The following is a 19,644-nucleotide window of genomic DNA, read 5'->3' as shown; positions in this document are numbered from 1 at the left end:
GTCCCGTGATCAAATCCTGCTGCTGACATAAAGTAGTTTTCATACCTACTTTAATCAAGACACCAGCAGGGATGAGACCTTAAACTCCTCTTTTTGAAAGGATGGGGGGGACAGGACGGACCGGAGCGGACTCCGAGCTCGCTGTAAGCACCGGCGGCTCAGGCTAGGAAAGGGCGCAGGAAAGGCTCGGCCTAGGACCGCTCCCAGCGGCGCCTCCCAGGGCGGGAAGTGCTGCGTTGTGTGGAGTCCTGTGGGAATCGTGAGGCAAACTGCAGGATGTGTGTGTGTGTAGTTTTAAGCCTCAGCGAAATATCTGAAAAAGGTTCGAGTTAATGTTAAACCCGAAAATGGAGAAGCCTTTAAAAAAGCATCACGCCCAACGTGGGGCTCGAACCCACGACCCTGAGATTAAGCGTTTCATGCCGTACCGACTGAGCTAGCCAGGCTGCTGTTCCTATGTCATTTCACACACCCTCTGTGTGTTCTTTGTGAGGAAGTAGTGTGTGGTTATCCCAGGAGGCCCCTTTGTTTCATTTTCTCTGCTGCTGACTCGACACAGGCACCTTTCTCTTTCTCCATCTCTCGCTCTACCCCAGTCTTATGTCCTCATCAGTCTCTCTGGAGCTCACTCTGGTACATTCATGCATCTGTCCTCTCAACCTGTCTCTGAGCACATACTTAAATGTCCAGTAGAGAACAGTGTGAACTCTCCCTGTTTCGCGAGGTGGCAGTCAGCCTCCAGAGCTGTATTCCGGAGGCTGCCGGAATGGCTGAGCGGTGTAAGGTGCCACATTCAAGAGCAGTATCTTCCCCAGTCCTGTGATCAAATCCCGCTGCTAACATAAAGTAGTTTTCATACCTACTTTAATCATAACACTAGCGGGGATGAGACCGTAAAACTCATCTTTTTGAAAGGATGGGGGTGGACAGGACGGACCGGAGCAGACTCCGAGCTCGCTGTAAGCACGGGCGGCTCAGGCTAGGAAAGGGCGCAGGAAAGGCTCGGCCTAGGACCGCTCCCAGCGGCGCCTCCCAGGGCGGGAAGTGCTGCGTTGTGTGGAGTCCTGTGGGAATCGTGAGGCAAACTGCAGGATGTGTGTGTGTGTGTAGTTTTAAGCCTCAGCGAAATATCTGAAAAAGGTGAGAGTTAATGTTAAACCCGAAAATGGAGAAGCCTTTAAAAAGCATCACGCCCAACGTGGAGCTCGAACCCACGACCCTGAGATTAAGAGCCTCATGCTCTACCGACTGAGCTAGCCGGGCTGCTGTGCCTATGTCATTTCACACACCCTCTGTGTGTTCTTTGTGAGGAAGTAGTGTGTGGTTATCCCAGGAGGCCCCTTTGTTTCATTTTCTCTGCTGCTGACTCGACACAGGCACCTTTCTCTTTCTCCATCTCTCGCTCTACCCCAGTCTTATGTCCCCATCAGTCTCCCTGGAGCTCACTCTGGTACACTCATGCATCTGTCCTCTCAACCTGTCTCTGAGCACATACTTAAATGTCCAGTAGAGAACAGTGTGAACTCTCCCTGTTTCGCGAGGTGGCAGTCAGCCTCCAGAGCTGTATTCCGGAGGCTGCCGGAATGGCTGAGCGGTGTAAGGTGCCACATTCAAGAGCAGTATCTTCCCCAGTCCTGTGATCAAATCCCGCTGCTGACATAAATTAGTTTTCATACCTACTTTAATCATAACACTAGCGGGGATGAGACCGTAAAACTCATCTTTTTGAAAGGATGGGGGTGGACAGGACGGACCGGAGCAGACTCCGAGCTCGCTGTAAGCACGGGCGGCTCAGGCTAGGAAAGGGCGCAGGAAAGGCTCGGCCTAGGACCGCTCCCAGCGGCGCCTCCCAGGGCGGGAAGTGCTGCGTTGTGTGGAGTCCTGTGGGAATCGTGAGGCAAACTGCAGGATGTGTGTGTGTGTGTAGTTTTAAGCCTCAGCGAAATATCTGAAAAAGGTGAGAGTTAATGTTAAACCCGAAAATGGAGAAGCCTTTAAAAAGCATCACACCCAACGTGGGGCTTGAACCCACGACCCTGAGATTAAGAGTTTCATGCTGTACCGACTGAGCTAGCCAGGCTGCTGTTCCTATGTCATTTTACACACCCTCTGTGTGTCCTTTGTGAGGAAGTAGTGTGTGGATATCCCAGGAGGCCCCTTTGTTTCATTTTTTCTGCTGCTGACTCGTCACAGGCACCTTTCTCTTTCTCCATCTCTCGCTCTACCCCAGTCTTATGTCCCCATCAGTCTCTCTGGAGCTCAATCTGGTACATACATGCATCTGTCCTCTCAACCTGTCTCTGGGCACATACTTAAATGTCCAGTAGAGAACAGTGTGAACTCTCCCTGTTTCGCGAGGTGGCAGTCAGCCTCCAGAGCCGTGTTCTGGAGGCTGCCGAATGGCCGAGCGGTGTAAGGCGCCACATTCAAGAGCAGTATCGTCCCCAGTCTTGTGATCAAATCCTGCTGTCGACATAACGTAGTTTTCATACCTACTTTAATCATAACACCAGCGGGGATGAGACCTTAAACTCCTCTTTTTGAAAGGATGGGGGGGGGACAGGACGGAGAGGAGCGGACTCCGAGCTCGCTGTAAGCACGGGCGGCTCAGGCTAGGAAAGGGCACAGGAAAGGCTCGGCCTAGGACCACTCCCAGCGGCGCCTCCCAGGGCGGGAAGTGCTGCATTGTGTGGAGTCCTGTGGGATTCGTGAGGCAAACTGCAGGATGTGTGTGTGTGTGTGTAGTTTTAAGCCTCATCGAAATATCTAAAAAAAGGGAGAGTTAATGTTAAACCCAAAAATGGAGAAGCCTTTAAAAAGCGTCACACCCAACGTTGGGCTCGAACCCACAACCCTGCAATTAAGAGTCTCATGCTCTACCGACTGAGCTAGCCGGGATGCTGTGCCAATGTCATTTCACACACCCTCTGTGTGTTCTTTGTGAGGAAGTAGTGTGTGGTTATCCCAGGAGGCCCCTTGGTTTCATTTTCTCTGCTGCTGACTCGACACAGGCACCTTTCTCTTTCTCCATCTGTCGCTCTACCCCAGTCTTATGTCCCCATCAGTCTCTCTGGAGCTTACTCTGGTACATACATGCATCTGTCCTCTCAACCTGTCTCTGGGCACATACATAAATGTCCAGTAGAGAACAGTGTGAACTCTCCCTGTTTCGCGAAGTGGCAGTCAGCCTCCAGAGCTGTGTTCTGTAGGCTGCCGGAATGGCTGAGCGGTGTAAGGCGCCGCATTCAAAAGCAGTATTTCCCCAGTCCCGTGATCAAATCCCGCTGCCGACATAAAGTAGTTTTCATACCTACTTTAATCATAACACCAGCGGGGATGAGACCTTAAACTCCTCTTTTTGAAAGGATGGGAAGGGGGGGGGACAGGACGGACCGGAGCGGACTCCGAGCTCGCTGTAAGCACAGGCGGCTCAGGCTAGGAAAGGGAGCAGGAAAGGCTCGGCCTAGGACCACTCCCAGCAGCGCCTCCCAGGGCGGGAAGTGCTGCGTTGTGTGGAGTCCTGTGGGAATCGTGAGGCAAACTGCAGGATGTGTGTGTGTGTAGTTTTAAGCCTCAGCAAAATATCTGAAAAAGGTTAGAGTTAATGTTAAACCCGAAAATGGAGAAGCCTTTAAAAAGCATCACACCCAACTTGGGGCTCGTACCCACAACCCTGAGATTAATAGTCTCATGCGCTACCCACTGAGCTAGCCAGGATGCTGTGCCTACGTCATTTCACACACCCTCTGTGTGTTCTTTGTGAGGAAGTAGTGTGTGGTTATCCCAGGAGGCCCCTTTGTTTCATTTTCTCTGCTGCTGACTCGACACAGGCACCTTTCTCTTTCTCCATCTCTCGCTCTACCCCAGTCTTATGTCCCCATCAGTCTCTCTGGAGCTCAGTCTGGTACATACATGCATCTGTCCTCTCAACCTGTCTCTGGGCAAATACTTAAATGTCCAGTAGAGAACAGTGTGAACGCTCCCTGTTTCGCGAGGTGGCAGTCAGCCTCCAATGCTGTTTTCCAGAGGCTGCTGGAATGGCCGAGTGGTGTAAGGTGCCACATTCAAGAGCCGTATCTTCCCCAGTCCCGTGATCAAATCCTGCTGCTGACATAAAGTAGTGTTCATACCTACTTTAATCATAACACCAGCAGAGATGAGACCTTAAACTCCTCTTTTTGAAAGGATGGGGGGGACAGGACGGACCGGAGCCGTCTCCAAGCTCGCTGTAAGCACAGGCGGCTCAGGCTAGGAAAGGGCGCAGGAAAGGCTCGGCCTAGGACCATTCCCAGCGGCGCCTCCCAGGGCGGGAAGTGCTGCGTTGTGTGGAGTCCTATGGGAATCGTGAGGCAAACTGCAGGATGCTTGTGTGTGTAGTTTTAAGCCTCAGTGAAATATCTGAAAAAGGTGAGAGTTAATGTTAAACCCGAAAAAGGAGAAGCCTTTAAAAAGCATCACGCCCAACATGGGGCTCGAACCCACAACCCTGAGATTAAGAGTCTCATGCACTACCCACTGCGCTAGCCGGACTGCTATGACTATGTCATTTCACACACCCTCTGTGTGTTCTTTGTGAGGAAGTAGTGTGTGGTTATCCCAGGAGGCCCCTTTGTTTCATTTTTTCTGCTGCTGACTCGACACAGGCACCTTTCTCTTTCTCCATCTCTCGCTCTACCCCAGTCTTATGTCCCCTTTAGTCTCTGGAGCTCACTCTGGTACATACATGCATCTGTCCTCTCAACCTGTCTCTGGGCACATACTTAAGTGTCCAGTAGAGAACAGTGTGAACTCTCCCTGTTTCGCGAGGTGGCAGTCAGCCTCCAGAGATGTGTCCGGAGGCTGCCGGAATGGCCGAGCGGTGTAAGGCGCCACATTCAAGAGCAGTATCTTCCCCAGTCCTGTAGTCAAATCCCGCTGCTGACATAAAGTAGTTTTCATACCTACTTTAATCATAACACCAGCGGGGATGAGACCTTAAACTCCTTTTTTTGAAAGGATGGGGGGGGGACAGGACGGACCGGAGCAGACTCCGAGCTTGCTGTAAGCACGGGCGGCTCAGGCTAGGAAAGGGCGCAGGAAAGGCTTGGCCTAGGACCGCTCCCAGCGGCGCCTCCCAGGGCGGGAAGTGCTGCGTTGTGTGGAGTCCTGTGGGAATCGTGAGGCAAATTGCAGGATGTGTGTGTGTGTATTTTTAAGCCTCAGCGAAATATCTGAAAAAGGTGAGAGTTAATGTTAAACCGGAAAAGGGAGAAGCCTTTAAAAAGCATCACGCCCAACGTGGTGCTCGAACCCACGACCCTGAGATTAAGAGTCTCATGCTCTACCGACTGAGCTAGCCGGGCTGCTGTGCCTATGTCATATCACACACCCTCTGTGTGTTCTTTGTGAGGAAGTAGTGTGTGGTTATCCCAGGAGGCCCCTTTGTTTCATTTTCTCTGCTGCTGACTCGACGCAGGAACCTTTCTCTTTCTCCATCTCTCGCTCTACCCCAGTCTTATGTCCCCATCAGTCTCTCTGGAGCTCACTCTGGTACATACATGCATCTGTCCTCTCAACCTGTCTCTGGGCACATACTTAAATGTCCAGTAGAGAACAGTGTGAACTCTCCCTGTGTCGCGAGGTGGCAGTCAGCCTCCAGAGCCGTGTTCCGCAGGCTGCCGGAATGGCCGAGCGGTGTAAGGCGCCACATTCAAAAGCAGTATCTTCCCCAGTCCTGTGGTCAAATCCCGCTGCTGACATAAAGTAGTTTTCATACCTACTTTAATCATAACACCAGCGGGGATGAGACCTTAAACTCCTCTTTTTGAAAGGATGGGGGGGGGACAGGACGGACCGGAGCGGACTCCGAGCTCGCTGTAAGCTCAGGCGGCTCAGGCTAGGAGAGGGCGCAGGAAAGGCTCGGCCTAGGATCGCTCCCAGCGGCACCACCCAGGGTAGGAAGTGCTGCGTTGTGTGGAGTCCTGTGGGAATCGTGAGGCAAACTGCAGGATGTGTGTGTGTAGTTTTAAGCCTCAGCGAAATATCTGAAAAAGGGGAGAGTTAATGTTCAACCCGAAAATGGAGAAGCCTTTAAAAAGCATCACGCCCAACGTGAGCTCGATCCCACGACCCTGAGATAAAGAGTCTCATGCACTCCTGACTGAGCTAGCCGGGCTGCTGTGCCTATGTCATTTCACACACCCTCTGTGTGTTCTTTGTGAGGAAGTAGTGTGTGGTTATCCCAGGAGGCCCCTTTGTTTCATTTTCTCTGCTGCTGACTCGACACAGGCACCTTTCTCTTTCTCCATCTCTCGCTCTACCCCAGTCTTATGTCCCCATCAGTCTCTCTGGAGCTCACTCTGGTACAGCCATGCATCTGTCCTCTCAACCTGTCTCTGGGCACATACTTAAATGTCCAGTAGAGAACAGTGTGAACTCTCCCTGTGTCGCGAAGTGGCAGTCAGCATCCAGAGCCGTGTTCCGCAGGCTGCCGGAATGACCGAGCGGTGTAAGGCGCCACATTCAAAAGCAGTATCTTCCCCAGTCCTGTGGTCAAATCCCGCTGCTGACATAAACTAGATTTCATTCCTACTTTAATCATAACACCAGCGGGGATGAGACCTTAAACTCCTCTTTTTGAAAGGATGGGGGGGGGACAGGACAGACCGGAGCAGACTCAGAGCTCGCTGTAAGCACGGGCGGCTCAGGCTAGGAAAGGGCGCAGGAAAGGCTTGGCCTAGGACCGCTCCCAGCGGCGCCTCCCAGGGCGGGAAGTGCTGCGTTGTGTGGAGTCCTGTGGGAATCGTGAGGCAAACTGCAGGATGTGTGTGTGTGTATTTTTAAGCCTCAGCGAAATATCTGAAAAAGGTGAGAGTTAATGTTAAACCCGAAAAGGGAGAAGCCTTTAAAAAGCATCACGCCCAACGTGGGGCTCGAACCCACGACCCTGAGATTAAGAGTCTCATGCTCTACCGACTGAGCTAGCCGGGATGCTGTGCCTATGTCATTTCTCTCACCCTCTGTGTGTTCTTTGTGAGGAAGTAGTGTGTGGTTATCCCAGGAGGCCCCTTTGTTTCATTTTCTCTGCTGCTGACTCGACGCAGGCACCTTTCTCTTTCTCCATCTCTCGCTCTACACCAGTCTTATGTCCCCATCAGTCTCTCTGGAGCTCACTCTGGTACATACATGCATCTGTCCTCTCAACCTGTCTCTGGGCACATACTTAAATGTCCAGTAGAGAACAGTGTGAACTCTCCCTGTGTCGCGAGGTGGCAGTCAGCCTCCAGAGCCGTGTTCCGCAGGCTGCCGGAATGGCCGAGCGGTGTAAGGCGCCACATTGAAGAGCAGTATCTTCCCCAGTCCTGTGGTCAAATCCCGCTGCTGACATAAAGTAGTTTTCATACCTACTTTAATCATAACACCAGCGGGGATGAGACCTTAAACTCCTCTTTTTGAAAGGATGGGGGGGGACAGGACGGACCGGAGCAGACTCAGAGCTCGCTGTAAGCACAGGCGGCTCAGGCTAGGAAAGGGCGCAGGAAAGGCTCGGCCTAGGACCGCTCCCAGCGGCACCACCCAGGACGGGAAGTGCTGCGTTGTGTGGAGTCCTGTGGGAATCGTGAGGCAAACTGCAGGATGTGTGTGTGTGTAGTTTTAAGCCTCAGCGAAATATCTGAAAAAGGTGAGAGTTAATGTTAAACCCGAAAATGGAGAAGCCTTTAAAAAGCATCACGGCCAACGTGGGGCTCGAACCCACGACCCTGAGATTAAGAGTCTCATGCTCTACCGACTGAGCTAGCCGGGCTGCTGTGCTTATGTCATTTCACACACCCTCTGTGTGTTCTTTGTGAGGAAGTAGTGTGTGGTTATCCCAGGAGGCCCCTTTGTTTCATTTTCTCTGCTGCTGACTCGACACAGGCACCTTTCTCTTTCTCCATCACTCGCTCTACCCCAGTCTTATGTCCTCATCAGTCTCTCTGGAGCTCACTCTGGTACATACATGCATCTGTCCTCTCAACCTGTCTCTGGGCACATACTTAAATGTCCAGTAGAGAACAGTGTGAACTCTCCCTGTTTCGCGAGGTGGCAGTCAGCCTCCAGAGCCGTTTTCCGGATTCTGCCCGAATGGCTGAGCGGTGTAAGGTGCCACATTCAAGAGCAGTATCTTCTCCAGTCCCGTGGTCAAATCCCGCTGCTGACATAAAGTAGTTTTCATACCTACTTTAATCATAACACCAGCGGGGATGAGACCTTAAACTCCTCTTTTTGAAAGGATGGGGGGGGGACAGGACGGACCGGAGCGGACTCCGAGCTCGTTGTAAGCACGGGCGGCTCAGGCTAGGAAAGGGCGCAGGAAAGGCTCAGCCTAGAACCGCTCCCAGCGGCGCCTCCCAGGGTGGGAAGTGCTGCGTTGTGTGGAGTCCTGTGGGAATCGTGAGGCAAAATGCAGGATGTGTGTGTGTGTAGTTTTAAGCCTCAGCGAAATATCTGAAAAAGGTGAGAGTTAATGTTAAACCCGAAAAGGGAGAAGCCTTTAAAAAGCATCACGCCCAACGGGGGCTCGAACCCACAACCCTGAGATTAAGAGTCTCATGCTCTACCGACTGAGCTAGCCGGGATGCTGTGCCTATGTCATTTCTCTCACCCTCTGTGTGTTCTTTGTGAGGAAGTAGTGTGTGGTTATCCCAGGAGGCCCCTTTGTTTCATTTTCTCTGCTGCTGACTCGACGCAGGCACCTTTCTCTTTCTCATCTCTCGCTCTACACCAGTCTTATGTCCCCATCAGTCTCTCTGGAGCTCACTCTGGTACATACATGCATCTGTCCTCTCAACCTGTCTCTGGGCACATACTTAAATGTCCAGTAGAGAACAGTGTGAACTCTCCCTGTGTCGCGAGGTGGCAGTCAGCCTCCAGAGCCGTGTTCCGCAGGCTGCCGGAATGGCCGAGCGGTGTAAGGCGCCACATTGAAGAGCAGTATCTTCCCCAGTCCAGTGGTCAAATCCCGCTGCTGACATAAAGTAGTTTTCATACCTACTTTAATCATAACACCAGCGGGGATGAGACCTTAAACTCCTCTTTTTGAAAGGATGGGGGGGGACAGGACGGACCGGAGCGGACTCAGAGCTCGCTGTAAGCACAGGCGGCTCAGGCTAGGAAAGGGCGCAGGAAAGGCTCGGCCTAGGACCGCTCCCAGCGGCACCACCCAGGACGGGAAGTGCTGCGTTGTGTGGAGTCCTGTGGGAATCGTGAGGCAAACTGCAGGATGTGTGTGTGTGTAGTTTTAAGCCTCAGCGAAATATCTGAAAAAGGTGAGAGTTAATGTTAAACCCGAAAATGGAGAAGCCTTTAAAAAGCATCACGGCCAACGTGGGGCTCGAACCCACGACCCTGAGATTAAGAGTCTCATGCTCTACCGACTGAGATAGCCGGGCTGCTGGCCCTATGTCATTTCACACACCCTCTGTGTGTTCTTTGTGAGGAAGTAGTGTGTGGTTATCCCAGGAGGCCCCTTTGTTTCATTTTCTCTGCTGCTGACTCGACACAGGCACCTTTCTCTTTCTCCATCACTCGCTCTACCCCAGTCTTATGTCCTCATCAGTCTCTCTGGAGCTCACTCTGGTACATACATGCATCTGTCCTCTCAACCTGTCTCTGGGCACATACTTAAATGTCCAGTAGAGAACAGTGTGAACTCTCCCTGTTTCGCGAGGTGGCAGTCAGCCTCCAGAGCCGTTTTCCGGATTCTGCCCGAATGGCTGAGCGGTGTAAGGTGCCACATTCAAGAGCAGTATCTTCCCCAGGCCTGTGATCAAATCCCGCTGCCGACATAAAGTAGTTTTCATACCTACTTTAATCATAACACCAGCGGGGATGAGACCGTAAAACTCCTCTTTTTGAAAGGATGGGGGTGGACAGGACGGACCGGAGCGGACTCCGAGCTCGCTGTAAGTACGGGCGGCTCAGGCTAGGAAAGGGAGCAGGAAAGGCTCGGCCTAGGACCGCTCCCAGCAGCGCCTCCCAGGGCGGGAACAGCTGCATTGTGTGGAGTCCTGTGGGAATCGTGAGGCAAACTGCAGGATGTGTGTGTGTGTGTAGTTATAAGCCTCAGCGAAATATATGAAAAAGGTGAGAGTTAATGTTAAACCAGAAAATGGAGAAGCCTTTAAAAAGCATCACGCCCAACATGGGGCTCGAACCCACGACCCTGAGATTAAGAGTCTTATGCTCTACCAACTGAGCTAGCCCAGCTACTGAGCCTATGTCATTTCACACACCCTCTGTGTGTTCTTTGTGAGGAAGTAGTGTGTGGTTATCCAAGGAGGCCCCTTTGTTTCATTTTCTCTGCTGCTGACTCGACACAGGCACCTTTCTCTTTCTCCATCTCTCGCTCTACCCCAGTCTTATGTCCCCATGAGTCTCTCTGGAGCTCACTCTGGCACATACATGCATCTGTCCTCTCAACCTGTCTCTGGGCACATACTTAAATGTCCAGTAGAGAACAGTGTGAAAGCTCCCTGTTTCGCGAGGTGGCAGTCAGCCTCCAGAGCTGTGTTCTGGAGGCTGCCGGAATGGCCGAACGGTGTAAGGCGCCACATTCAAGAGCAGTATCTTCCGCAGTTCTGTGATCAAATCCCGCTGCTGACATAAAGTAGTTTTCATACCTACTTTAATCATAACACCAGCGGGGATGAGACCTTAAACTCCTCCTTTTTGAAAGGATGGGGGGGGGGGATAGGACGGACCGGAGCGGACTCCGAGCTCGCTGTAAGCACGGGCGGCTCAGGCTAGGAAAGGGCGCAGGAAAGGCTCGGCCTAGGACCGCTCCCAGCGGCGCCTCCCAGGGTGGGAAGTGCTGCGTTGTGTGGAGTCCTGTGGGAATCGTGAGGCAAACTGCAGGATGTGTGTGTGTGTGTAGTTTTAAGCCTCAGCGAAATATATGAAAAAGGTGAGAGTTAATGTTAAACCCGAAAATGGAGAAGCCTTTAAAAAGCATTACGCCCAACGTGGGGCTCGAACCCACGACCCTGAGATTAAGAGTCTCATGCTCTACCGACTGAGCTAGCCGGGCTGCTGTGCCTATATCATTTCACACACCCTCTGTGTGCTCTTTGTGAGGAAGTAGTGTGTGGTTATCCCAGGAGGCCCCTTTGTTTCATTTTCTCTGCTGCTGACTCGACACAGGCACCTTTCTCTTTCTCCATCTCTCGCTCTACCCCAGTCTTATGTCCTCATCAGTCTCTCTGGAGCTCACTCTGGTACATACATGCATCTGTCCTCTCAACCTGTCTCTGGGCACATACTTAAATGTCCATAGAGAACAGTGTGAACTCTCCCTGTTTCGCGAGGTGGCAGTCAGCCTCCAGAGCCGTGTTCCGCAGGCTGCCGGAATGGCCGAGCGGTGTAAGGTGCCACATTCAAAAGCAGTATCTTCCCCAGTCCTGCGGTGAAATCCTGCTGCTGACATAAAGTAGTTTTCATACCTACTTTAATCATAACACCAGCGGGGATGAGACCTTAAACTCCTCTTTTTGAAAAAATGGGGGGGGGGATAGGACGGACCGGAGCGGACTCCGAGCTCGCTGTAAGCATGGGCGGCTCAGGCTAGGAAAGGGCGCAGGAAAGGCTCGGCCTAGGACCGCTCCCAGCGGCGCCACCCAGGGCGGGAAGTGCTGCGTTGTGTGGAGTCCTGTGGGAATCGTGAGGCAAACTGCAGGATGTGTGTGTGTGTAGTTTTAAGCCTCAGCGAAATATCTGAAAAAGGTGAGAGTTAATGTTAAACCCGAAAATGGAGAAGCCTTTAAAAAGCATCACACCAAACGTGGGGCTCAAACCCACAACCCTGAGATTAAGAGTCTCATGCTCTACCGACTGAGCTAGCCGGGCTGCTGTGCTTATGTCATTTCACACACCCTCTGTGTGTTCTTTGTGAGGAAGTAGTGTGTGGTTATCCCAGGAGGCCCCTTTGTTTCATTTTCTCTGCTGCTGACTCGACACAGGCACCTTTCTCTTTCTCCATCTCTCGCTCTACCCCAGTCTTATGTCCTCATCAGTCTCTCTGGAGCTCACTCTGGTACGTACATGCATCTGTCCTCTCAACCTGTCTCTGGGCACATACTTAAATGTCCAGTAGAGAACAGTGTGAACTCTCCCTGTTTCGCAAGGTGGCAGTCAGCCTCCAGAGCCGTGTTCCAGAGGCTGCCGGAATGGCCGAGTGGTGTAAGGTGCCACATTCAAGAGCCGTATCTTCCCCAGTCCCGTGATCAAATCCTGCTGCTAACATAAAGTCGTTTTCATACCTACTTTAATCATAACACCAGCAGAGATGAGACCTTAAACTCCTCTTTTTCAAAGGATGGGGGGGGGGGGACAGGACGGACCGGAGCGGACTCAGAGCTCGCTGTAAGCACGGGCGGCTCAGGCTAGGAAAGGGCGCAGGAAAGGCTCGGCCTAGGACCGCTCCCAGCGGCGCCTCCCAGGGTGGGAAGTGCTGCGTTGTGTGGAGTCCTGTGGGAATCGTGAGGCAAACTGCAGGATGTGTGTGTGTGTGTAGTTTTAAGCCTCAGCGAAATATATGAAAAAGGTGAGAGTTAATGTTAAACCCGAAAATGGAGAAGCCTTTAAAAAGCATTACGCCCAACGTGGGGCTCGAACCCACGACCCTGAGATTAAGAGTCTCATGCTCTACCGACTGAGCTAGCCGGGCTGCTGTGCCTATATCATTTCACACACCCTCTGTGTGCTCTTTGTGAGGAAGTAGTGTGTGGTTATCCCAGGAGGCCCCTTTGTTTCATTTTCTCTGCTGCTGACTCGACACAGGCACCTTTCTCTTTCTCCATCTCTCGCTCTACCCCAGTCTTATGTCCTCATCAGTCTCTCTGGAGCTCACTCTGGTACATACATGCATCTGTCCTCTCAACCTGTCTCTGGGCACATACTTAAATGTCCATAGAGAACAGTGTGAACTCTCCCTGTTTCGCGAGGTGGCAGTCAGCCTCCAGAGCCGTGTTCCGCAGGCTGCCGGAATGGCCGAGCGGTGTAAGGTGCCACATTCAAAAGCAGTATCTTCCCCAGTCCTGCGGTGAAATCCTGCTGCTGACATAAAGTAGTTTTCATACCTACTTTAATCATAACACCAGCGGGGATGAGACCTTAAACTCCTCTTTTTGAAAAAATGGGGGGGGGAAAGGACGGACCGGAGCGGACTCCGAGCTCGCTGTAAGCATGGGCGGCTCAGGCTAGGAAAGGGCGCAGGAAAGGCTCGGCCTAGGACCGCTCCCAGCGGCGCCACCCAGGGCGGGAAGTGCTGCGTTGTGTGGAGTCCTGTGGGAATCGTGAGGCAAACTGCAGGATGTGTGTGTGTGTAGTTTTAAGCCTCAGCGAAATATCTGAAAAAGGTGAGAGTTAATGTTAAACCCGAAAATGGAGAAGCCTTTAAAAAGCATCACACCCAACGTGGGGCTCAAACCCACAACCCTGAGATTAAGAGTCTCATGCTCTACCGACTGAGCTAGCCGGGCTGCTGTGCTTATGTCATTTCACACACCCTCTGTGTGTTCTTTGTGAGGAAGTAGTGTGTGGTTATCCCAGGAGGCCCCTTTGTTTCATTTTCTCTGCTGCTGACTCGACACAGGCACCTTTCTCTTTCTCCATCTCTCGCTCTACCCCAGTCTTATGTCCTCATCAGTCTCTCTGGAGCTCACTCTGGTACGTACATGCATCTGTCCTCTCAACCTGTCTCTGGGCACATACTTAAATGTCCAGTAGAGAACAGTGTGAACTCTCCCTGTTTCGCAAGGTGGCAGTCAGCCTCCAGAGCCGTGTTCCAGAGGCTGCCGGAATGGCTGAGTGGTGTAAGGTGCCACATTCAAGAGCCGTATCTTCCCCAGTCCCGTGATCAAATCCTGCTGCTAACATAAAGTCGTTTTCATACCTACTTTAATCATAACACCAGCAGAGATGAGACCTTAAACTCCTCTTTTTCAAAGGATGGGGGGGGGGGGGACAGGACGGACCGGAGCGGACTCAGAGCTCGCTGTAAGCACGGGCGGCTCAGGCTAGGAAAGGGCGCAGGAAAGGCTCGGCCTAGGACCGCTCCCAGCGGCGCCTCCCAGGGCGGGTAGTGCTGCGTTGTGTGGAGTCCTGTGGGAATCGTGAGGCAAACTGCAGGATGTGTGTGTGTGTAGTTTTAAGCCTCAGCGAAATATCTGAAAAAGGTGAGAGTTAATATTAAACCCGAAAATGGAGAAGCCTTTAAAAAGCATCACACCCAACGAGGCTAGGACCGCTCCCAGCGGCACCTCCCAGGGCGGGAAGTGCTGCGTTGTGTGGAGTCCTGTGGGAATCGTGAGGCAAACTGCAGGATGTGAGTGTGTGTAGTTTTAAGCCTCAGCAAAATATCTGAAAAAGGTGAGAGTTAATGTTAAACCCGAAAATGGAGAAGCCTTTAAAGAGCATCACACCCAACGTACGGCTCGAACCCACGACCCTGAGATTAAGAGTCTCATGCTGTACCGACTGATCTAGCCGGGCTGTTGTTCCTATATCATTTCACAAACCCTCTGTGTGTTCTTTGTGAGAAAGTAGTGTGTGGTTATCCCAGGAGGCCCCTTTGTTTCATTTTCTCTGCTGCTGACTCGACACAGGTACCTTTCTCTTTCTCCATCTCTCGCTCTACCCCAGTCTTATGTCCCCATCAGTCTCTCTGGAGCTCACTCTGGTACATACATGCATCTGTCCTCTCAACCTGTCTCCTGAAACATACTTAAATGTCCAGTAGAGAACTGTGTGAACTCTCCCTGTTTCGCGAGGTGGCAGTCAGCCTCCAAAGACATGTTCCGGAGGCTGCCGGAATGGCCGAGCGGTGTAAGGCGCCACATTCAAGAGCAGTATCTTCCCCAGTCCCGTGATCAAATCCTGCTGCCGAAGTAAAGTAGTTTTCATACCTACTTCAATCATAACACCAGCGGGGATGAGACCTTAAACTCCTCCTTTTTGAAAGGATGGGGGGGGGAGGGCAGGACGGACCGGAGCGGACTCCGAGCTCGCTGTAAGCACTGGTGGCTCAAGCTAGGAAAGGGCGCAGGAAAGGCTCGGCCTAGGACCACTCCCAGCGGCGCCTCCCAGGGCGGGAAGTTCTGCGTTGTGTGGAGTCCTGTGGGAATCGTGAGGCAAACTGCAGGATGTTTGCGTGTGTAGTTTTAAGCCTCAGCGAAATATCTGAAAAAGGTGAGAGTTAATGTTAAACCCGAAAAAGGAGAAGCCTTTAAAAAGCATCACACCCAACATGGGGCTCGTACCCACAAACCTGAGATTAAGAGTCTCATGCGCTACCCACTGAGCTAGCCGGGCTATATCATTTCACACACCCTCTGTGTGTTCTTTGTGAGGAAGTAGTGTGTGGTTATCCCAGGAGGCCCCTTTGTTTCATTTTCTCTGCTGCTGACTCGACACAGGCACCTTTCTCTTTCTCCATCTTTCGCTCTACCCCAGTCTTATGTCCCCATCAGTCTCTCTGGAGCTCAGTCTGGTACATACATGCATCCGTCCTCTCAACCTGTCTCTGGGCACATACTTAAATGTCCAGTAGAGAACAGTGTGAACTCCCCCTGTTTCGCGAGGTGGCAGTCAGCCTCCAGAGCGGTGTTCCAGAGGCTGCCGGAATGGCTGAGCGGTGTAAGGTGCCACATTCAAAAGCAGTATCTTCCCCAGTTCTGTGATCAAATCCCGCAGTCGACATAAAGTAGTTTTTATACCTACTTTAATCATAACACCAGCGGGGATGAGACCTTAAACTCCTCTTTTTGAAAGGATGGGGGGGGGACAGGACGGACCGGAGCGGTCTCCGAGCTCGCTGTAAGCACGGGCGGCTCAGGCTAGGAAATGGCGCAGGAAAGGCTCGGCCTAGGACCACTCCCAGCGGCGCCTCCCAGGGCGGGAAGTTCTGCGTTGTGTGGAGTCCTGTGGGAATCGTGAGGCAAACTGCAGGATGTTTGTGTGTGTAGTTTTAAGCCTCAGCAAAATATCTGAAAAAGGTGAGAGTTAATGTTAAACCCGAAAAAGGAGAAGCCTTTAAAAAGCATCACGCCCAACATGGGGCTCGTACCCACAACCCTGAGATTAAGAGTCTCATGCGCTACCCACTGAGCTAGCCGGGCTATATCATTTCGCACACCCTCTGTGTGTTCTTTGTGAGGAAGTAGTGTGTGGTTATCCCAGGAGGCCCCTTTGTTTCATTTTCTCTGCTGCTGACTCGACACAGGCACCTTTCTCTTTCTCCATCTTGTGCTCTACCCCAGTCTTATGTCCCCATCAGTCTCTCTGGAGCTCAGTCTGGTACATACATGCATCCGTCCTCTCAACCTGTCTCTGGGCACATACTTAAATGTCCAGTAGAGAACAGTGTGAACTCTCCCTGTTTCGTGAGGTGGCAGTCAGCCTCCAGAGCCGTGTTCCGGAGGCTGCTGGAATGGCCGAGCGGTGCAAGGCGCCACATTCAAAAGCAGTATCTTCCCCAGTTCTGTGATCAAATCCCGCAGTCGATAATAAAGTAGTTTTCATACCTACTTTAATCATAACACCAGCGGGGATGAGACCTTAAACTCCTCTTTTTGAAAGGATGGGGGGGGGACAGGACGGACCGGAGCGGACTCCGAGCTCGCTGTAAGCACAGGCTGCTCAGGCTAGGAAAGGGTGCATGAAAGGCTCGTCCTCGGACCGCTCCCAGGGCGCCTCCCAGGGCAGGAAGTGCTGCGTTGTGTGGAGTCCTGTGGGAATCGTGAGGCAAACTGCAGGATGTGTGTGTGTGTGTAGTTTTAAGCCTCAGCGAAATATCTGAAAAAGGTGAGAGTTAATGTTAAACCCGAAAATGGAGAAGCCTTTAAAAAAGCATCACGCCCAACGTGGGGCTCGAACCCACAACCCTGAGATTAAGAGTCTCATGCTCTACCGACTGAGCTAGCCAGGATGCTGTGTCTATGTCATTTCACACACCCTCTGTGTGTTCTTTGTGAGGAAGTAGTGTGTGGTTATCCCAGGAGGCCCCTTTGTTTCATTTTCTCTGCTGCTGACTCGACACAGGCACCTTTCTCTTTGTCCATCTCTCGCAATACCCCAGTCTTATGTCCCCATCAGTCTCTCTGGAGCTCACTCTGGTACATACATGCATCTGTCCTCTCAACCTGTCTCTGGGCACATACTTAAATGTCCAGTAGAGAACAGTGTGAACTCTCCCTGTTTCGCGAGGTGGCAGTCAGCCTCCAGAGACATGTTCCGGAGGCTGCCGGAATGGCCGAGCGGTGTAAGGCGCCACATTCAAGAGCAGTATCTTCCCCAGTCCAGTGATCAAATCCTGCTGCCGAAGTAAAGTAGTTTTCATACCTACTTTAATCATAACACCAGCGGGGATGAGACCTTAAACTCCTCCTTTTTGAAAGGATGGGGGGGGAGGGCAGGACGGACCGGAGCGGACTCCGAGCTCGCTGTAAGCACGGGTGGCTCAAGCTAGGAAAGGGCGCAGGAAAGGCTCGGCCTAGGACCACTCCCAGCGGCGCCTCCCAGGGCGGGAAGTTCTGCGTTGTGTGGAGTCCTGTGGGAATCGTGAGGCAAACTGCAGGATGTTTGCGTGTGTAGTTTTAAGCCTCAGCGAAATATCTGAAAAAGGTGAGAGTTAATGTTAAACCCGAAAAAGGAGAAGCCTTTAAAAAGCATCACACCCAACATGGGGCTCGTACCCACAACCCTGAGATTAAGAGTCTCATGCGCTACCCACTGAGCTAGCCGGGCTATATCATTTCACACACCCTCTGTGTGTTCTTTGTGAGGAAGTAGTGTGTGGTTATCCCAGGAGGCCCCTTTGTTTCATTTTCTCTGCTGCTGACTCGACACAGGCACCTTTCTCTTTCTCCATCTTTCGCTCTACCCCAGTCTTATGTCCCCATCAGTCTCTTTGGCGCTCAGTCTGGTACACACATGCATCCGTCCTCTCAACCTGTCTCTGGGCACATACTTAAATGTCCAGTAGAGAACAGTGTGAACTCTCCCTGTTTCGCGAGGTGGCAGTCAGCCTCCAGAGCCGTGTTCCAGAGGCTGCCGGAATGGCTGAGCGGTGTAAGGTGCCACATTCAAAAGCAGTATCTTCCCCAGTTCTGTGATCAAATCCCGCAGTGGGCATAAAGTAGTTTTCATACCTACTTTAATCATAACACCAGCGGGGATGAGACCTTAAACTCCTCTTTTGGAAAGGATGGGGGGGGACAGGACGGACCGGAGCGGACTCTGAGCTCGCTGTAAGCACGGGCGGCTCAGGCTAGGAAAGCGCGCATGAAAGGCTCGGCCTCGGACCGCTCCCAGCGGCGCCTCCCAGGGCGGGAAGTGCTGCGTTGTGTGGAGTCCTGTGGGAATCGTGAGGCAAACTGCAGGATGTGTGTGTGTGTGTAGTTTTAAGCCTCAGCGAAATATCTGAAAAAGGTGAGAGTTAATGTTAAACCCAAAAATGGAGAAGCCTTTAAAAAAGCATCACACCCAACGTGGGACTCAAACCCACAACCCTGAGATTAAGAGTCTCATGCTCTACCGACTGAGCTAGCCGGGATACTGTGCCTATGTCATTTCACACACCCTCTGTGTGTTCTTTGTGAGGAAGTAGAGTGTGGTTATCCCAGGAGGCCCCTTTGTTTCATTTTCTCTGCTGCTGACTCGACACAGGCACCTTTCTCTTTCTCCATCTCTCGCAACACCCCAGTCTTATGTCCCCATCAGTCTCTCTGGAGCTCACTCTGGTACATACATGCATCTGTCCTCTCAACCTGTCTCTGGGCACATACTTAAATGTCCAGTAGAGAACAGTGTGAACTCTCCCTGTTTCGCGAGGTGGCAGTCAGCCTCCAGAGACATGTTCCGGAGGCTGCCGGAATGGCTGAGCGGTGTAAGGTGCCACATTCAAGAGCAGTATCTTCCCCAGTCCCGTGATCAAATCCTGCTGCCGAAGTAAAGGAGTTTTCATACCTACTTTAATCATAACACCAGCGGGGATGAGACCTTAAACTCCTCCTTTTTGAAAGGATAGGGGGGAGGGCAGGACGGACCGGAGCGGACTCCGAGCTCGCTGTAAGCACGGGCGGCTCAGGCTAGGAAAGGGCGCAGGAAAGGCTCGGCCTAGGACCGCTCCCAGCGGCGCCTCCCAGGGCGGGAAGTGCTGCGTTGTGTGGAGTCCTGTGGGAATCGTGAGGCAAACTGCAGGATGTGTGTGTGTGCAGTTTTAAGCCTCAGCGAAATATCTGAAAAAGGTGAGAGTTAATGTTAAACCCGAAAATGGAGAAGCCTTTAAAAAGCATCACGCCCAACATGGGGCTCGAACCCACGACCCTGAGATTAAGAGTATCATGCTGTACCAACTGAGCTAGCCAGGCTGCTGTTCCTATATCATTTCACACACCCTCTGTGTGTTCTTTGTGAGAAAGTAGTGTGTGGTTATCCCAGGAGGCCCCTTTGTTTCATTTTCTCTGCTGCTGACTCGACACAGGTACCTTTCTCTTTCTCCATCTCTCGCTCTACCCCAGTCTTATGTACCCATCAGTCTCTCTGGAGCTCACTCTGGTACATACATGCATCTGTCCTCTCAACCTGTCTCTGGGCACATACTTAAATGTCCAGTAGAGAACAGTGTGA

At 52.1% G+C, this 19,644-nt stretch overlaps 2 non-coding genes across 2 annotated transcripts; both read right to left on the bottom strand.

The window, feature by feature from the left end:
* Positions 1-10,974: 10,974 nt before the first annotated feature.
* Positions 10,975-11,047, bottom strand: TRNAK-CUU (transfer RNA lysine (anticodon CUU)). The gene has a single exon. It is a non-coding gene; the product is annotated as a tRNA-Lys (tRNA).
* A 1,562-nt stretch (positions 11,048-12,609) lies between these two features.
* Positions 12,610-12,682, bottom strand: TRNAK-CUU (transfer RNA lysine (anticodon CUU)). Its single transcript has one exon. It is a non-coding gene; the product is annotated as a tRNA-Lys (tRNA).
* Positions 12,683-19,644: the final 6,962 nt, after the last annotated feature.

This window comes from Pleurodeles waltl, chromosome 6 (assembly GCF_031143425.1).
Source record: "Pleurodeles waltl isolate 20211129_DDA chromosome 6, aPleWal1.hap1.20221129, whole genome shotgun sequence".
Lineage (NCBI taxonomy): Eukaryota > Metazoa > Chordata > Amphibia > Caudata > Salamandridae > Pleurodeles > Pleurodeles waltl.
The sequence above is the reverse complement of the archived record's forward strand: the minus strand, read 5'-3'. Positions and strand labels throughout refer to the sequence as shown.